The sequence below is a fragment of the Anomaloglossus baeobatrachus genome, chromosome 2 (genome assembly GCF_048569485.1).
Source record: "Anomaloglossus baeobatrachus isolate aAnoBae1 chromosome 2, aAnoBae1.hap1, whole genome shotgun sequence".
NCBI classification, from domain to species: Eukaryota; Metazoa; Chordata; class Amphibia; order Anura; family Aromobatidae; genus Anomaloglossus; species Anomaloglossus baeobatrachus.
In genome coordinates, this window is record NC_134354.1 from 622,970,832 (window position 1) to 622,989,014 (window position 18,183).

The 18,183-nt window shown below is 44.8% G+C and overlaps 1 protein-coding gene across 2 annotated transcripts in view; it reads right to left on the reverse strand.

Moving 5' to 3' along the window:
- VWA8 (von Willebrand factor A domain containing 8) overlaps positions 1 to 18,183 on the reverse strand; it is a 532,124-nt gene that overhangs the window by 393,046 nt on the left and 120,895 nt on the right. The gene's annotated exons all lie outside the window — the stretch shown is intronic.

Genomic DNA, 18,183 nt, shown 5'->3' on the forward strand with positions numbered 1-18,183 from the left:
GTTTATTTTTTCTCTTTTTTGAAATATGAAAAATTATGTTTTCTTTCCTGTATGTAACACGAAAGTGCTTTAGGACTAACTCTAGTGTCGCTTTCTTACACATTTCACATTGAGAGGTGAGCAGCCCCGTAATGATACCTCTACAAATACTTACTGGGACGAGTGAACAATCAGCAGGTAACGTCAGTCTGTCCTATTCTAATGAGTAGCACAGGGGAACGAACGATATCTGCTGAACCTTTGAAAAGGACAAGGGACAGAACCTGTCCTGGCAGGTACACACATGGTCAAAATTGTTGGTACCCCTCATTTAATGAAAGAAAAACCCACAATAGTCACAGAAACAACTTGAATCTGACAAAAGTAATAAATAAAAAATCTATGAAAATGAAAGTCAGACATTGCTTTTCTGCTTCCACGGAAATTTTTAAAAAATAAAACTCATGAAATAGGCCTGGACAGAAATGATGGTTCCTTAACTTAATATTTTGTTGCACAACCTTTTGAGGCAATCCCTGCAATCAAATAATCAAATGATTCCTGTAACTGTCAATGAGACTTCTGCACCTCTCGATAGGTATGTTGGTCCACTCCTCAAGAGCAAACTGCTCCAGTTGTCTGGTGTTTGAAGGTTGCCTTTTCCAGATGACAGTTTCAGCTCTTTCCAAAGATGCTCAATAGGATTTAGGTTAGGGCTCATAGAAGCCACTTCAGAATAGTCCGATGTTTTACTCTTAGCCATTCTTAGGTGTTTTTAGCTGTGTGTTTAGGGTCATTCTCCTGTTGCAAGACCCATAACCTGCGACTGAGACCAAGCTTTCTGACACTGGGCAGCACATTTCTCTCTAGAATCCTTTTATAGTATTGAGATTTCATTGTACCCTGCACAGATTCTAGACACCCTGTGCCAGATGCAGCAAAACAGCCCCAGAACATAACAGCGCCGCCTCCGACTTTCACAGTAGGGACAGTGTTCTTTTCTGAATATGCTTCATTGAACATAGAGCTGATGTGCTTTGCCAAAAAGTTCCATCTGTTTATAGGACATTTTCCTAGAAACTTTGTGGCTTGTCATCATGTAGTTTGGCAAATTCCAGCCTTGCATTTTTATGTTTTTTTTTCAACAATGCTGTCCTCCTATGTTGCTAATAACACTTATTTTAGTAAATATAGTGATTGTAGCTGTAATATATAGTGTGAATATTATGTGAAAAAATGCTGTGGAAAAAATGGTATAATTAAAGCATAAGGTATCACATACAGTATATAGCTTGTTATATACTGATGTCAAGAGCTAGTGTGTGAGGAGGCCACCCTATTAAAGACATGATGGATAGAAAGTATTTACCTGTGCAGGAGAAGACCTGTATACACGTGACGCCAGCCCTGACGCGCACGTTTCGGCGTCACCTTAGTCAGGGTGTGGAGTCATCATGGTAAAGGTCCTGTTAAATATTGGAGAGACACAGTGGTGGTCCAATGGAAAAACAGCGGTACATATACGTGTGCATCACATGTCTAACACACGGGTCCAGTGAGTGGCTCATGTGAAGATCACTCACAGTCTGGCTAGGACAGCCATAGGTGGAGAGTGCGTTACCAGACGTATCTCTCGGGGAAGCGCGCCAGCACACCGCCCCCGTGCCACCCACAGGAAAGCCAGTCACAAATGAAGACATCCAAAGGGGAGGCACCGAAGGCGTGAATGCGACGGCGCGCACCCAGAGAGCGCATCCAGGAAATGCAAGCCAACGCACCGCCCCCGTGCCTCCCTTCAGAACGTCAGTCACATGCCTGACGACATCCAGAGGGAACGCACCGAAGGCGTAAATGCGATAACGCGCACCAGGAAAGCGCATCCAGGAAAAGCAAGTCTTTGATCAATTTCTGTATGTAGCCCTATATACAGGTCCACTGACTGATTACAAGATTGTAGACACCTGTGATGCTAATTAGTGGACACGTCTTTATTTAACATGTCCCTTTTCACACATTATTTTCAGGGGTACCATCATTTCTGTCCAGGCTGATTTTATGAGTTTTATTTTTTTTAAAAATTCTGTGGAAGCATGGTTGAAAAGCAATGTCTGACTTTCATTTGTTCATTTTCATGGATTTTTTTATTCATTATTATTTTTATCAGATTCAAGTTATTTCTGTGACTATTGTGGGTTTTTCTTTCATTAAATAACGGGTACCAACAATTTTGACCACGTGTGTATCTGTGGATGTGACATCACTGGCACTGCTTACCTTCCACTGTAGAAGTGATAGGCAACAAAATAACCCCATAGAAAAAAAATTAAGACAATATAGCATAGAATTTGCCATAGCTCACCATTAAAGGGGTTTTCCTCACAAGCAAACTTAATTTTAATCAATAAATCTTGGAATAATAATAAGTTCCACAATTGAATCTCTTTAAATAAAATATTCCTGTGCTGAGATAATGTTATATATGTGCCCCTGCTATGTACCATATAATAGCTGTGTCTGACAGTAAAGGGACATGGTCTGATTATACTACATCTCCACGGCAGGGGCGGAAGGAAAGAAAGTTTACAGATATTACTGCAAGGGATCGCAAATAATTCTCTTCGAGGTAAAACATTTTTAAAAAAAACAGGCAGGGAAATGTTTTACCTCACACAAAGAGTCAGCTGCGATCCCAAGCTGTAATGTCTGTATACTTTTTTGCTTCTTCCCCTGCCCAGTAGCTATAGTATGATCAGACCATCTCCCTGTACGGTCAGACACGGCCATTACACAGCACATAGCAGGGACACATTTATAAGATTAACCCAGCATAGAAACATGTCTTTCAATCACATCCAGTTGTGGAACGTATTATTATTACAAGATGCATTGATTAAAATTAATTTTAAAATTAACTTTGCTAGTGAGTAAACCCCTTTAAACACAAGTCCATCAGGATTTTAATGGTTTCATGCTTTTCAGGAGCAGGAAATAAATATATGGTATATCATCTTTTTTTCTTAACACACAGTTACCATGGGAGCCAGAAGCAATTCTGTATATGTAATATTGCTGGTGAAGGATTACAGTAATTATTTTTATCACTAAATAATATAGTTTAGCTAAAGTGGGAGTATTGACAAGCTCATCACTTATCTGATAAGAGACAAGCCCAAAGACAGTATGCCTATCGAGAGCAGTCAGTGGAAAAAAGCATTTCTATAGCACAGACATTGCAGCATAAAGAAGGCAATGGACAACATCACAAAAAAAATGTTTATAGCTCCTCTATTTCCACACTAAAAATTAGAAAACTTTGTAAATATTCTTCACTAAAATGTTGTACCGTTTTGCAACTACAGAATCTGCCATAGCTCCTACAGCAACGCTCTCCTGGCTGTTCCAATGAGCCCTCTCTTATTGCACAGACATATGTCAGGATACAGCTGCATGAAAACCCCTTTAGGCCCTGTGCCGTTTTTTGCCGCGGATTTCCTGCGGTTTTGCTGCATGTTTCGCTGCATGTTATGTTCATAACATCTCTGCAGTGATTCACCAGCAAAACCTATGGGAAAAAAAATGCTGTGCGCACTATGCGAATTTTGACAGCTGCATGTTTTGCTGCGGGATTCCCGCAGCAAAAACAATTGCATTTCACTTCTTTTCCGCACGTCGCTGCGGGATTTCACTCCATTGACTGCAATGTTATCGTGAAATCCCGCAGGGAATAACGCAGGCAGCAAATTCTGTGCGGTTCACTGCGTTTTCCTGCGTTATTCCTGCCGGTATTTTGCGGTTTCAGGACATAATGTTCATCACTGCCCTGCGGTTTGCAGGGAAGTGATGTCATTATGACAGGAAGAGGAAGCGGAGCAGAGAGTAAACACACACACACACACAGACATAGAATACACACATCACACTCACACACAGACATATAGAATACAAACAGAAATCAAACGGATATATAGAAAAAAAAAAACACGTGGGCTCCGACGTAGTTTTACCTTCCAGCCGAGGTAAACACACAGCGGTGGCCCGGTATTCTCAGGCTGGGGAGCGCGAGGGGCAGGGTTAATGCCCCCTCCTCCCACAGCCAAGAATAGCAGCCCCGAGACTGTCGCATTTATTATGCGGCAGTCCCGGAGTGTTCCCGGCTCTTCCAGATGCCATGATGCGGTGGCAATCCAGGTAATAATGAGTTAAATGGCAGCGGATCGCTGCCATTTAAGTCCAGCCTTGATCATGGCAGCGTCTATGTGACAGCTGACATGATCAACCCATAGGTAAAGTGAAAAAACATACACTGAAAAATCCTTTATTTTAAATAAAACACAAAAAAGCCCCCTCTTTCACCATTTTATTAACCCCCCCCGAAACACACCGCTCCAGCGTAATCCACGTCCTGTAATGCTTGCATCCAGCCGCGACTGACACTGTACTGAATGCAGCCTGGCAACGAGACAGCAGAGGTAACCACAGGGCATTTCCCACGGCCGGTAATGTGAACAACACATTACCGCTCGGGAGAAATGCAGTGATCTGTCATCTATCCATCCATCTATTTATCTCAGAAGGAACTTTTTTTTTTTTTTTTTATCAATGTGCTTTATTGCATTGAATGCATTAAAACACATGCGGAAAAACCGCGAACAATACCGCGGTTAAACCGCGGCAAACCGCATGCGGTTTTTGGGTGCGGTTTGCCGCATTTTATTACCGCGGGTGCAGTAATCTTTCAGGTCCTGCGGAATTTTCTTAAGAAAAAGAGAATTTTGTTTACTTACCGTAAATTCTTTTTCTTATAGTTCCGTATTGGGAGACCCAGACCACGGGTGTTTAGCTTCTGCCTCCGGAGGACACACAAAGTACTACACTTAAAAGTGTAGCTCCTCCCTCTGAGCTTATACACCCCCTGGTAGCCAGTCCTAGCCAGTTTAGTGCAAAAGCTGAAGGAGAATAGACACCCACAAGTAGAGAGAGAATGCTACAGATTGCGGAAAATGGTGCAAAACATGCGCCAATGTTTTTGAACAAACTTCAGATTTTTTTTAACCCCTTAGATAAAATTAAACCTATGCATGTTTGATGTCTACGAACTCGCACCAACCTGAGGCATCATACGGACAGTTCACTTTTACCATACGGTTAACACAGTGAATATTTCAAAAACAATCGTGCAATTGCACTTTTGAAATTTTTCCGCATTTGGATTTTTTTTGCCGTTTTCCAGTATACTATATAGAAAAACTAATAGTTTATTGTAAAAGTGCAACTCGTTCCGCAAAAATCAAGCCCTCACATGGCTATATTGACAGAAAAATAAAAAAGTTACGGCTTTTGGAAGAAGAATGGCGAAAAAAAATCGAAAGCGCAAAATCGGCCGGTCAAGAAGGGGTTACGGTAATCCAAGAATATCATACTGAAGGGGCAGAGACTGATGTGTCAGTTATTTGGATTCTTGTTGTAGTTTCAATTAAATGACTAGTTGTCTTGTGCAGTGTAGTCCTCTTGCTCTATATAACCCAACTTCCACCACTGATTGGCAGCTTTCTGCCTATGCACAGTATACACAGAAATCTGTCAATCTGTCAATCAGTGGAGAGGTGGGGTTACACAGAGCTTAGCATTCACAAATCTGGTATATTTGCAGCAAAAAAACAGTGATTTGCAGTGAGCAGCCCAGTAAGTAACACATTGCTGTCATCAATGTCTCTGTTCCGGTATCCTGCTGCTCACAGATGGGGTAATAAAAATTCTGGTGACAATTTCACTTTAAACCTACCTTATTTGCAACATTAGAAAAAAAAATAGAATTACAAATTCTGACAGATCCCAGCTAGATATAAATTTATACAGCTCCAACTGAAGTCTATATATATGTGGCAAGTTACCAATAATGCAGATGCCAGCAGGCTTTGTTAAAGACTAAGGCTATGTGCGCACTAGAGCTTTTTACCTGCGGATTTACCCGCGGATTTGCCCCGGAAATTTCTTGAGAAATGTCTGCAATCTTTGTGCAGACATTTCCCATGAAATTCAATGAGAAAAAAAAATAGCTGTGCGCACTGTGCGGATTTTTCTCAAGAAAATTTCTTGAGAAAATTTTCTCGAGAAACTTTCTTGAGAAAATCTGCATGTCCATTAATTTCCGCAGGTACCGGGGGTATTCCGCAGGTAGCAATGATGTGCGGTATACCCCCGGAATAGCCGCGAATTACCTGCGGGAATGATCATCGCTGCCTGCGGTTTTGCAGGAAGCGATGTCATTATGCCAGGAAGAGGAGGCGGAGCAGACGTCACACTCCCTGGACGCCGCACAGAAGCACTTCCGTGCGACCTCCAGGTGCCAGTCTGTGTCCTGCTCCGGCCTCGCGGCTGCCTGCACTGCAGGGTGTCAGTGTCTGCCCGCAGTGTCAGCAGCCTGTCACGCGGCAGCGCAGGCAGACACTGACACAGGCAGACACTGACACCCTGCAGTGTTGGGAGCCGCGGGGATGACGATCGCTGCTGTCAGGAGGTGAGATCATTACCTGCTGTGACGATCTCCTGCCTCCTGACGTCAGCGCTGTCTATGCCCGTCTCACAAGCGGCCCGAGACTGTCACTAGCGGTGACGTCACGGGCTCTCGCGATACTTCTGACAACGCAGTCAGTGACCGCGCTGACGTCAGCAGTACAGGAGATGATCACAGAAGGTAATGATCTCATCTATGCTCCTGATGGCAGCGCTCGTCATCCCCTGCAGTGACCTGAGCTGACCTATTGATGTTAGCTCAGGTCACTGCATTGCTCTCCCAGCCAATGGGGAACATTCTGTTCTTCATGGACTGGGACAGCGACTATGGTATGGATCGCCGTGGGACCCCCCCCCCCTATTGGATTACGCAGGACGTGGATTGATTGTTCTTTTCAATAAATTGGTTAAAGAGGCTATGTGGGGAGTGTTTTTTCAAATAAAACTTTTTTTGTTGTCTATTTTTTAATTACTACTGACTGGGTTGGTGATGTCGGGTATCTGATAGACGCCTGACCTCACCAACCCCAGGGCTTGATGCCAGGTGACATTACACATCTGGCATCAACCCCATATATTACCCCGTTTGCCAACGCACCAGGGCGCGGGATGAGCTGGGGCAAAGCGCCAGGATTGGCACGTCTAATGGATGCGCCACTTTTGGGGCGGCTGCGGCCTGCTATTTTTAGGCTGGGGAGTGTCCAATAACAGTGGACCTCCCTAGTCTGAGAATATCAGACCCCAGCTGTCCGCTTTACCTTGGCTGGTGATCCAATATGGGGGGGACCGCACGTTTTTTGTTTTAAATTATTTATATAATTTAAAATAACAGCGTGGGGTGCCCACTGTTTTGGATTATCAGCCAAGGTGAAGCTGCCAGCGGTGGTCTGCAGGCTGCAGCCGTCTGCTTTACCCAAGCTGGCTACAAAATATGGGGGGACCTCACGTCGTTTTTTTTTAATTATTTATTTATTTTATGGCTAAATACAAGGCTAAGCACCCTTTAGTGCCACATGAAAGTCACTAAAGGGTGCCAGCTTAGAAAATGCAGGGAGGTGGAACATTATATAGGTTTTTCTCATCTATCTATCTATCTATCTATCCCTCTATCTATCTATCTATCTATCTATCCATCTATCCCTCTATCTATCTATCTATCTATCCATCTATCCCTCTATCTATCTATCTATCTATCTATCCATCTATCCCTCTATCTATCTATCTATTCATCTATCCATCTATCCCTCTATCTATCTATCTATTCATCTATTCATCTATCTATCTATCCCTCTATCTATCTATCTATTCATCTATCCATCTTTCCCTCTATCCATTATCTGTCTATCGATTATCTTTATTATTTATTGCAGGGACAAACCTGCGGTAAATCCGCGGCAAATCCGCGGCAAATCCGCATGCGTTTTTGCCGCGGATTTTTCCGCAGGTGCGGAAATCTTCTACTCCCAGAAGTTTCTCAAGAAATTTTCTTGAGAAAATTCACATTTCTAGTGCGCACATAGCCTAAGGCTAGTTTCACACTTGCATTGTTTTCCTTCAGTCGCAATCCGCCGTTTTGGAAAACAGAGGAATCCGTTAACAGATTCCGCTGCTTCCCATAGACTTGTATGGACGACGTATTGCGACTGATAGACCTGGGTTGCTTCCGCTGGCCGACGCTGCATTGCTTCCGCCGGGCGGAAGGAACGTAGCATGCAACGTTTTTTGAGCAGTGGAATCCTTAGGATTTCGCTGCGCATGCTCTCTCTGGCCCCCTGCACACGTAATCAGGGTACACATCGGGTTACTAAGCAAAGCGCTTTGCTTAGTTACCCGATATTTACCCTGGCTACGTGTGCAAGGAGCCAGCGCTAAGCGGTGTACGCTGGTAACCAAGGTAAATATCAGGTAACCAAGCAAAGTGCTTTGCTTAGTTACCCGATATTTACCCTGGCTACGTGTGCAAAGAGCCCGACACTTCCTGGCTCGGCTCCGCCCCCCTCCCGCGCTCCACTCCGCATGTACACACGCACACACACAGACACACACACACTCACCTGTCCCCAGCCATCCAGTCCCCGCGGCCCTGACGTCCTCAGCGCCATGGCCCCGCTCAGCTCCACCCACCCCGCACTCCGCCCCCCACACTCCGCACACATTCTCGGCGGCCGAACGATCAGCTGATCACCCGGCGGCCGGCTGCTGTAAGCGATCAGCTGATCACCCGGCTGCTGTGAGCGATCAGCTGATCACCCGGCGACCGGCTGCTGTGAGCGATCAGCTGATCACTCGGCGACCGGCTGCTGTGAGCGATCAGCTGATCACCCGGTGACTGGCTGCTGTGAGCGATCAGCTGATCACCCGGCAGCCGGCTGCTGTGAGCGATCAGCTGATCGTTCACAATAGTCTGCTGCCGGTAAAACTGTAAAAAAAAAAATAAAAAGCAGATTCCGTTGTTTTTTTACGATCCGTTGCATCCGTTGTGCCACTATATGCAACACATCCGTTGCATCCGTCACACAACGCAATGCAACGGATGCCGTTCAATGCAAGTGTGAAAGTAGCCTTAACTGAGACGTTGTCAGGAATCAGGGTGGATTCATTCTTATTTTAGAAAGTATGGTGAAATATCTGTACAAAAAATACCTGTGTGTCAAGGTAAACCAACGGACATCAATCATTAGTTTTCGCGTCATTCTATAGTGCAGTGTTCTGCGTTTCACTCACTGGGTGACATGGTGGCATCGGACTGTACAAACTGCAGAGTCCAACATATGCCTCGGTTTCTTTAGTTGTACAGCCTGTCAGGGGCGTTGGCTGGTTCTGGCTTCATTGCTCTCCAGTACAGAGGGAGTTAATTTCTTCTGGCCTGTGATCAGCTATTGGGAGCTCAGGCTGCTGATCACCATCTCCAGCCTTTATAAGCTTTTGGATTCTGGCGCTGTGTGCCGATATACAGTGCCTTGCGAAAGTATTCAGCCTCCTTAAATTTTTCAGCTTTTTCCCACATTTCAGGTTTCAAACATAAAGTTAAAAATGTTAATGTTATGGTGAAGAATCAACAAGTGGGACACAATTGTAAAGATTAATGAAATTTATTGCCTATTTTAAAGTTTTTTTAAAAAAAATATATAACTGAAAATTGGGGCGTCCAATATTATTTGGCCCCTTTACTTTCAGTGCAACAAACGCACTCCAGAAGTTCATTGAGGATCTCTGAATGACCCAATGTTGTCCTAAATGACTGATGATGATGATAAATATAAGCCACCTGTGTATAATGAAGTCTCTGTATAAATGCACCTGCTCTGTGATAGTCTCAGTGTTCTGTTTAAAGCACAGAGAGCATCATGAAGACCAAGGAACACAACAGGCAGGTCCGTGATACTGTTGTGGAGAAGTTTAAAGCCGGATTTGGCTACAAAAAGATTTCCACAACTTTAAACATCCCAAGAAGCACTGTGCAAGCGATCATATTGAAATGGAAAGAGTATCATACCACTGCATATCTACCAAGACCCGGCCGTCCATCCAAACTTTCATCTGAAACAAGGAGAAGACTGATCAGAGATGCAGCCAAGATGCCCATGATCCCTACTAGATGTACTTATTCGCCAAAAAACCTGCCTCCATTAAAGCGAATGGAGCTGGGAGCCACAGTGCAGCCAGAACTTCAGAAGCATGCGCAGCCACGCCCTTATATGGAAAGCTGGCGTGTCACAATGCAGCCAGGGAAAGAGACAGACAAAGACAGGGAAAGAGGCAGACACAGACAGGGTAAGAAACAGACATAGATGGGTAAGAGACAGACACAGACAAAGAGACAGACTGACAGGGGAAGAGACAGACAGGGAAAGAGACAGACACAGACAAAGAGACAGAGACAGACACAGGGAAACAGACAGACAGGGAAATAAAGGGTAAGAGACAGACAAAGACAGGTAAAGAGACAGATAAAGAGACGGACACAGGGAAAGAGACAGACAGGGAAACAGAGAGAAAGAGACAGAGATAGATAGACAGACAGGGAAAGAGATTTAGACAGACGGAGAAAGAGACAGAGACAGTCAGAGACAGACAGGGAAAGAGAAAGACAGACAAAGAGATAGAGAGACAGAGAGATCTATACAGAGGGGGAGACAGACATTATAATTGCATTTATATCTATTTGTTTTGTGGTTTCTATTTTGTTAACAGCAGTTATTAACCTGGGTGAAGCCGGGTAGTACAGCTAGTAATATTCTAAAGTGCAAATACTCCAAATGTGAACAGGGAGCAAGCTCCCTTTCTTGCTGGGGGAACTGCTCTGCTCAAAAAAGCAGAAAGACAGATCCTCACATACAAGAAACCAAACACAGAACCAAATGGAATATGTAGAAATACTCAAGTGCAAATCCAGCAATTAAGCATAGAAACAGTAAACTTATCTGGAGTAGATTCAGGCACCAAATAAATGGGAAAAACAGAAGGGAAAACTCCCAGCCATCTTCAGAAGCAGGCAGGAACACTTATCACCGGCAACGGCCAGGTACAAAATGCAATCCTAAATAAACTGGGCTGATCTGCAATAGGACTTCCTGGATTCCCAATTAATTCCATCACCTGTCTGAATCACAGATTCAAACTCAATTTCATTACCATTCCTGGCCATCAGAGGGAGCTCCACACCAGCACCCACTAGGATGACATTCACAACAATCCCCACTGTCAAACATGGTGGTGGCAGCATCGTGGTTTGGGCCTGCTTTTCTTCAGCAGGGACAGGGAAGATGGTTAAAATTGATGGGAAGGTGGATGGAGCCAAATACAGGACCATTCTTGAAGAAAACCTGTTGGAGTCTGCAAAAGACCTGAGACTGGGATGGAGATTTGTCTTCCAACAAGACAATGATCCCAAACATAAACCAAATCTACAATGAAATGGTTCATAAATAAACGTATCCAGGTGTTAGAATGGCCAAGTCAAAGTCCAGACCTGAATCCAATCGAGAATCTGTGGAAAGAGCTGAAAACTGCTGTTCACAAACGCTCTCCCTCCAACCTCACACACCTCGAGCTATTTGCAAAGGAAGAATGGGCAAGAATTTCAGTCTCTCGATGTGCAAAACTGATAGATACATACCCCAAGCGACTTGCAGCTGTAATCACAGCAACACATGGCGCTACAAAGTATTAACTTAAAGGGGACAAATAATATTGCACGCCCCACTTTTCAGTTACAGTATTTATTTTTTAAAAAAGTTTAAAATAAGCAATAAATTTCATTCAACATTACAATTGTGTCCCATTAAAATTTTTATCTTTATGTTTGAAGCCTGAGATGTGGGAAAAGGTTGAAAAATTGAATGGAGCCGAATACTTTCACAAGGCACTGTAGCTCTCTTGCTTCCTGTTGCATGGCTGATCACCATCTCTAGCCTTTATAAGCTTTTGGATTCTAGCGCTGAGTGCCGTATACAGCTCTTTTGCTTCCTGTTGCATGGTGATCTTCAGTTTGCAGTTCAGCGTGGTGTGTGACTTCTCCAGTTGTGCAGTTATTTCCTACTCCTTTTACGTAACTCGCCAGTTCAGATATTGCCCCTCCTTTGTGTTTGAGTGCAGTGCGCACACATTTTTGATTACTCTTGTCTGTGACTATTTGTGGAGTGTTGGTTGCTGGGTTTCCGGCGCGCTCCCTGGGTGGGGGGGGGGAGTAGTATCAGGGACTGGGCAGATGACAGGGCCATATTCGAGGCTCGAGCCTGACTACCATCAAGTCTACCCTCGAGATTATGGACAGCACAGAGGCCCTAGTCCATTCAAAAAACCCCGTGACACATGCCTAAATTACACTTTTCTCAAGATCTAAGTTAAATCAAAGTTAGGAACAATTTAGATAAAGTAAACCTAATTAAAACTTTTGCAACCTAAAATAATCCTTATTTTTACAGCATATATAGCTAAAATCCAAGTTGATACTTCCATCTATATGAAGACGTTGTCCTTAATTGTAAAATTAAGTTCAGCATATGGGCAATTTTTGCTGTAATTATCTAGATGGGATATAAATCTTGGAGTAACCATCACTACTTATCCTTCATCTCTTACAGTTCAACATTAAAACAAGATTAAATAGCAAAGCTAATTTTCTTTTCACTGATAATTAAATTCACTTTTAAATGGGTTCTCAATGGATATCAAAGACTAAGACTCACGGTTTACATAGGCTAGCAGATGATTACCTAGATCTCAAGTAATTAGATAACTGCACAAGTGAGTTAGAAAAGTAATTCATTCCATATAATAAAATTACACTTATACTCCAGATGGCATTAGCAATTAAAAATGATTTGTATTTCTTAAGGTGTTAAAAGGTTGCTTTCATCTTTGCTTTCTTCAAGAGCTGCCCTCCCCTGCCTGCCTCCCCTTGACAGTTTGGGTTGGCAGTATGGCTGAGCCGCTAGTCCAAACTGGGCGCTCTCCCATGCTGCAAGTAAAAGCAGCTTTACAACTGCAGCATTAGAGAACGTAGGGGCACTCAAGATTTTGTCCTTTCAAGTAATACCAGACAGAATCAATCATGTTAAAATCAGGGCTATGGGGGCTATACAGGACTCCTTGTTCCTCTTTAAGCTGTAGATATTTCTTGCAGGGGTTGTCCACTACTTGGACAACCCCTTCTCTTTTCCCTTGTTTGCCCATCTCCAATGCGGCCACGGTTCCAGCGATGTCTAAACTTGCGGTCTCTGGACCCACGTGACATTGTTATGATCAATCAGTGCCGGCTTCCTTCATCCTGCCTTCGGACATTTGAGAAAAAAGCCAGCGCAGTGCTCACATCCTGCTCAAGTGTCTGAAAGCAGGAAGACAGACGCCAGGCACTGATTGCTCGTGGGGCTTGCGTGTCATAATGTCATATAGGCTCCAGGAACGCTTCTTAAGACATCGTTGGAACAGCGGCCGCACCGAAGGTAAGTATAGGCTTATTCATTTTTACAGGGTGAACAAGGGGAATGAATAGTGGTTGTCCAAGTAGTAGACATCCTCTTTAATGACATTGGGTATATGTCTGGCATCACTGTCCTGCTAGAGAAAAAAATTAGAGTCAATAAGATACCTTTCTAATGGTATTGCATGAAGGATAAGTATCTGCCTGTATTTCTCAGCATTGAGGACACCAAGACATGTACCATGTTGAGGACTGTAGACGCATTGGTTAGCCAAGGAAACAGTGCAGCCGATGAATGACACAACATGCTTACTTCACTTCGAAAACTGGAAGATGGCCCTCAATGCCATCAGCTCAAAACTGGCATCACCAGTGAGACCCAGCTATACTCATCTCCTGTTTGGGAAAATCTAGCCTGAAATGGTCTTCATGGAAGAATTGCTGCATAAAATCATACCTTCAATATAGAAGCAAGGCTAAGTAAGTCAACTATGCACAAAACAAAGTTACTGGGGTGCAGAAAAATGGCAGCAGGTACTATGACTAATGAGTCACAATGTGATTTGTCTGGCACAAAAGGCACTTTGTTTCAAGAAGGGTACAATAGTCTGTATAGAATAAAAAGTTACAGGCCTTTAACGTGTAGTAGAAGGACAGCTCTTTGATCAAACCCACCCTCCGTACAAGCAACCAGGAAGTAAGGAAACTGTATAGCTTTGAGCTGTTCAAGAGACAACTTCAGAGTACCCCTTTAATATCACAAGAACAAAAAGATGTAACTTTCATTGTCCTCATGCCCAAGTGGCCCAAAAGCATTTCTTTTATATGTAGTGTCTCAGGCTTTCTCAGCAGAATGCTCCAAAACCCCTCCATATGATGGATCTAGGGGTTTCCAGAATGAAAGCTAGAGCTGGGAATTAAGGTGAAAATGGCTGTCGAATTTTCTTTAAAGGGGTTGAGATATTCCTGGGGTCATTTCTTTTACTTAAATTGATATATTTGTGGCTAAAGTATCATTTTTACAATTCAGTTACATTAAAAATGTTGCACAGACTTTAACCCCTTTACCCCTGATCCTGGTTTTCACCTTAAAGAAGTTGTCCAGTTACCAAAACTGATTTTTTTTTTTCTGATAAATCTTGCTAATATGTGCCCCTCAACACATCTATTATGTTTTTTCAGCAAAATTACCTTTCATTGTGCACTAGCAGCACATGCTCATTGCTGGCTCCAGCTCTGATGGGGTTAATCTCTCCTCTGACTTCCTGTGTTCAGTTCCTACAAGTCCCAGAATTCTTTGTGGCTTTAGGGCGGTGTCTGGCTTATCTAACACACCCATTGTGTCTAATACACCCACTCTGCTCCCACCCAAACCCTCCTCCCTGCCTCTTCCCAGTGGATGTGCACTGAGATCAATCATACAGAGACAGCACTGCTCTACACAGCCAGGGGAAGAAAGTGTGTGTGTGCGCGTATATACAGTGTATGTGTATGTGAGTGTGCGTATATACAGTGTGTGTGTGTATATACAGTGTGTGAGTGAGTGTGTATGTGAGTGTGTATGTCATACTCACCTGTCTGCAGGGTCCCGGTGCCATGCCTGCTTCCAGCCCCTGTCTCGGTCCCGCCGCTCTGGCTGTGTGCAGTCTCCCCGGTGCATGCACGAAGCTTGCAGGACCTGGCCGTGGATCACCTGATGCAGTCACCTGACGCATCAGCTGATCGTAGTCTCGCCGGCTTTTTCTTGCCCGGCCGGGTATCAGCTGATCCTGCCGTCAGGGGACTTCATCAGCTGATTACCGGCAGCTCCTGCAGTGATGGGCCAGGATCAGACTCCGCTCCAGGAGCTGCCGGTCATCAGCACAGACGTGAGTATTTATTTATTTTTATTTTTTTTTTGCACTGATGCATCAGCTGATTGTATAATCGGCTTTTATACAATCAGCTGATGTATGATGTGATTCACATCCTTTATCCTGACACATCATCTGATCGCTTTGCCTTCCTTCCAGCAAACCGATCAGATGATATTGGATCCGGATTGGACGGCGCGGGACCCTGACCCAGGATTACTGCGGAGGGGGGTTTATTTCAATAAAGATGGAGTCACTAATTGTGTTGTGTTTTATTTCTAATAAAAATATTTTTCTGTGTGTTGTGTTTTTTTTTTTTTCTTATCATTACTAGAAATTCATGGTGGCCATGTCTAATATTGGCGTGACACCATGAATTTCGGGCTTAGGGCTAGCTGATAATATACAGCTAGCCCTAACTCCATTATTACCCGGCTAGCCACCCGGCATCAGGGCAGCTGGAAGAATTGGATACAGCGCCAGAAGATGGCGCTTCTATGAAAGCGCCATTTTCTGGGGTGGCTGCGGACTGCAATTCGCAGTGGGGGTGCCCAGAAAGCATGGGCACCCTTCACTGTGGATTCCAATCCCCAGCTGCCTAGTTGTACCCGGCTGGACACCAAAATTAGGCGAAGCTCACGTCATTTTTTTTTAAAATTATTTCATGAAATTCATGAAATAATTAAAAAAAAAAAAGGGCTTCTCTATATTTTTGGTTCCCAGCCGAGTACAACTAGGCAGCTGGGGGTTGGGGGCAGCCCGTACCTGCCTGCTGTACCCGGCTAGCATACAAAAATATGGCGAAGCCCACGTCATTTTTTATGACATCAGACCTTTTTTATTTTTTTCATCAACAATCTTTAATGGCATTGTGCACTGATTAAAAACGCAGTGAGCAAAAACGCAGCAAAAAAGACACCAAATCGCGGCAAAAACGTGACATGCAGCATCCGGTCACCTGCACTACAAGTGCCAGAGTGGAGAAAGATAGTGACATGCAGCACACTATGTGTCAGAGCAGAGCATGTCACTGTCTCCACTCCGCTGACCTCACAGCCCGTACACGCTGCGATGGATGCAGGGGGACACAGAACAAGTAATCGGCCGACACTGGAGTCATCTGATTACTTGGGATGAATTGAGCAGTAAAATGCTCTGGTGCTCGATGGGCGAAGCCCATGCCGTTTTTTTTTAAAAAAAATTAATTAAAAATAAAAAAAAAAAAAAAATCACATTGTTTGTGGGCTCCCGCTGCATTTTCTGTTGCTAAGGGTAACCAAAGCAGCTACTGGCTGCTAGCCCCCGCTGCTTGGTGTTACTTTCACTGGCAATAGAAATGCAGGGAAGCATTTTTTTTTTTTTTTATAAAGGTTTTTCCCTGAAAACGTTTTTAAGAAAATGACGTGGGCTTCGCCATATTTTTGTATGCTAGCCAGGTACAGCAGGCAGCTACGGGCTGCCCCCAACCCCCAGCTGCCTAGTTGTACCCGGCTGGGAACCAAAAATATAGAGAAGCCCTTTTTTTTTTTTTAATTTCATGAATTTCATGAAATAATTAAAAAAAAAAATGACATGGGCTTCGCCGAATTTTTGAGTCCAGCCAGGTACAACTAGGCAGCTGGGGATTGGAATCCGCAGTGAAGGGTGCCCAAACTTTCTGGGCCCCCCGCTGAGAATTGCAGTCCACAGCCGCCCCAGAAAATGGCGCTTTTATAGAAGCGCCATCTTCTGGCGCTGTATCCAACTCTTCCAGTGGCCCTGGTGGCAGGTGGCACGCTGGGTAATAAGGGGTTAATACCAGCTATGTTTTACCCGCTGGTATAAAGCCCGAGATTCTAAATGTCAGGCCAAGGTTGACCTGGCCATTAAGAATCTCCAATAAAGGGTTAAAAAAAAAAAAGACCACACAGAGAAAAATACTTTATTAGAAATAAATACACAGACACAGTAGGGACTCCATGTTTATTACTCCCTCTCACCCCTCCACGATGGAGAGATTTCTGTACTGACCATGCCAGGAGAGAGCGAGGGAAAAGAGAGCGAGCGAGGGGGGGGAGGAAAAGAAAGCGAGCGGGGGGGGGAAGAGAGCGACCGGGAGGGTGGAAAGAGAGCGCAGGGGGGAGGAAAAAAAGAGAGCGCGGGAGGAAAAAAAGAGCGCGGGAGGAAAAAAAGAGAGCGCGGGAGGAAAAAAAGAGAGCGCAGGGGGGAGGAAAAGAGAGCGCAGGGGGGAGGAAAAGAGAGCGCAGGGGGGAGGAAAAGAGAGCGCAGGGGGGAGGAAAAGAGAGCGAGGGGGGAGGAAAAGAGAGCGAGGGGTGAGGAAAAGAGAGTGCAGGGGGGAGGAAAAGAGAGCGCAGGGGGGAGGAAAAGAGAGCGCAGGGGGGAGGAAAAGAGAGCGAGGGGGAGGAAAAGAGAGCGAGGGGGAGGAAAAGAGAGCGAGGGGGAGGAAAAGAGAGCGAGGGGTGAGGAAAAGAGAGCGCAGGGGGGAGGAAAAGAGAGCGCAGGGGGGAGGAAAAGAGAGCGCAGGGGGGAGGAAAAGAGAGCGCAGGGGGGAGGAAAAGAGAGCGAGGGGGGAGGAAAAGAGAGCGAGGGGGGAGGAAAAGAGAGCGAGGGGGGAGGAAAAGAGAGCGAGGGGTGAGGAAAAAAGAGCGAGGGGGGAGGAAAAGAGAGCGCAGGGGGGAGGAAAAGAGAGCGAGGGGGGAAGAGAGCGAGGGAAAAGAGAGGGGAGGGGAGAGAGGGATAAGAGGGGGAGAGGGATAAGAGGGGGGCAGAGAAGAGGGGGAAGAGGGGAGGGGGAGAAGAGTGGGGGGAGAGAAGAGAGTGGGGAAAGAACAGGGGGGGGGGGGCAGAGGTGCTCTGTCACCAACTGTCTCCACTCTGTGACTTGTGGTGCAGGTGACAGAGTGCAGACAGTTG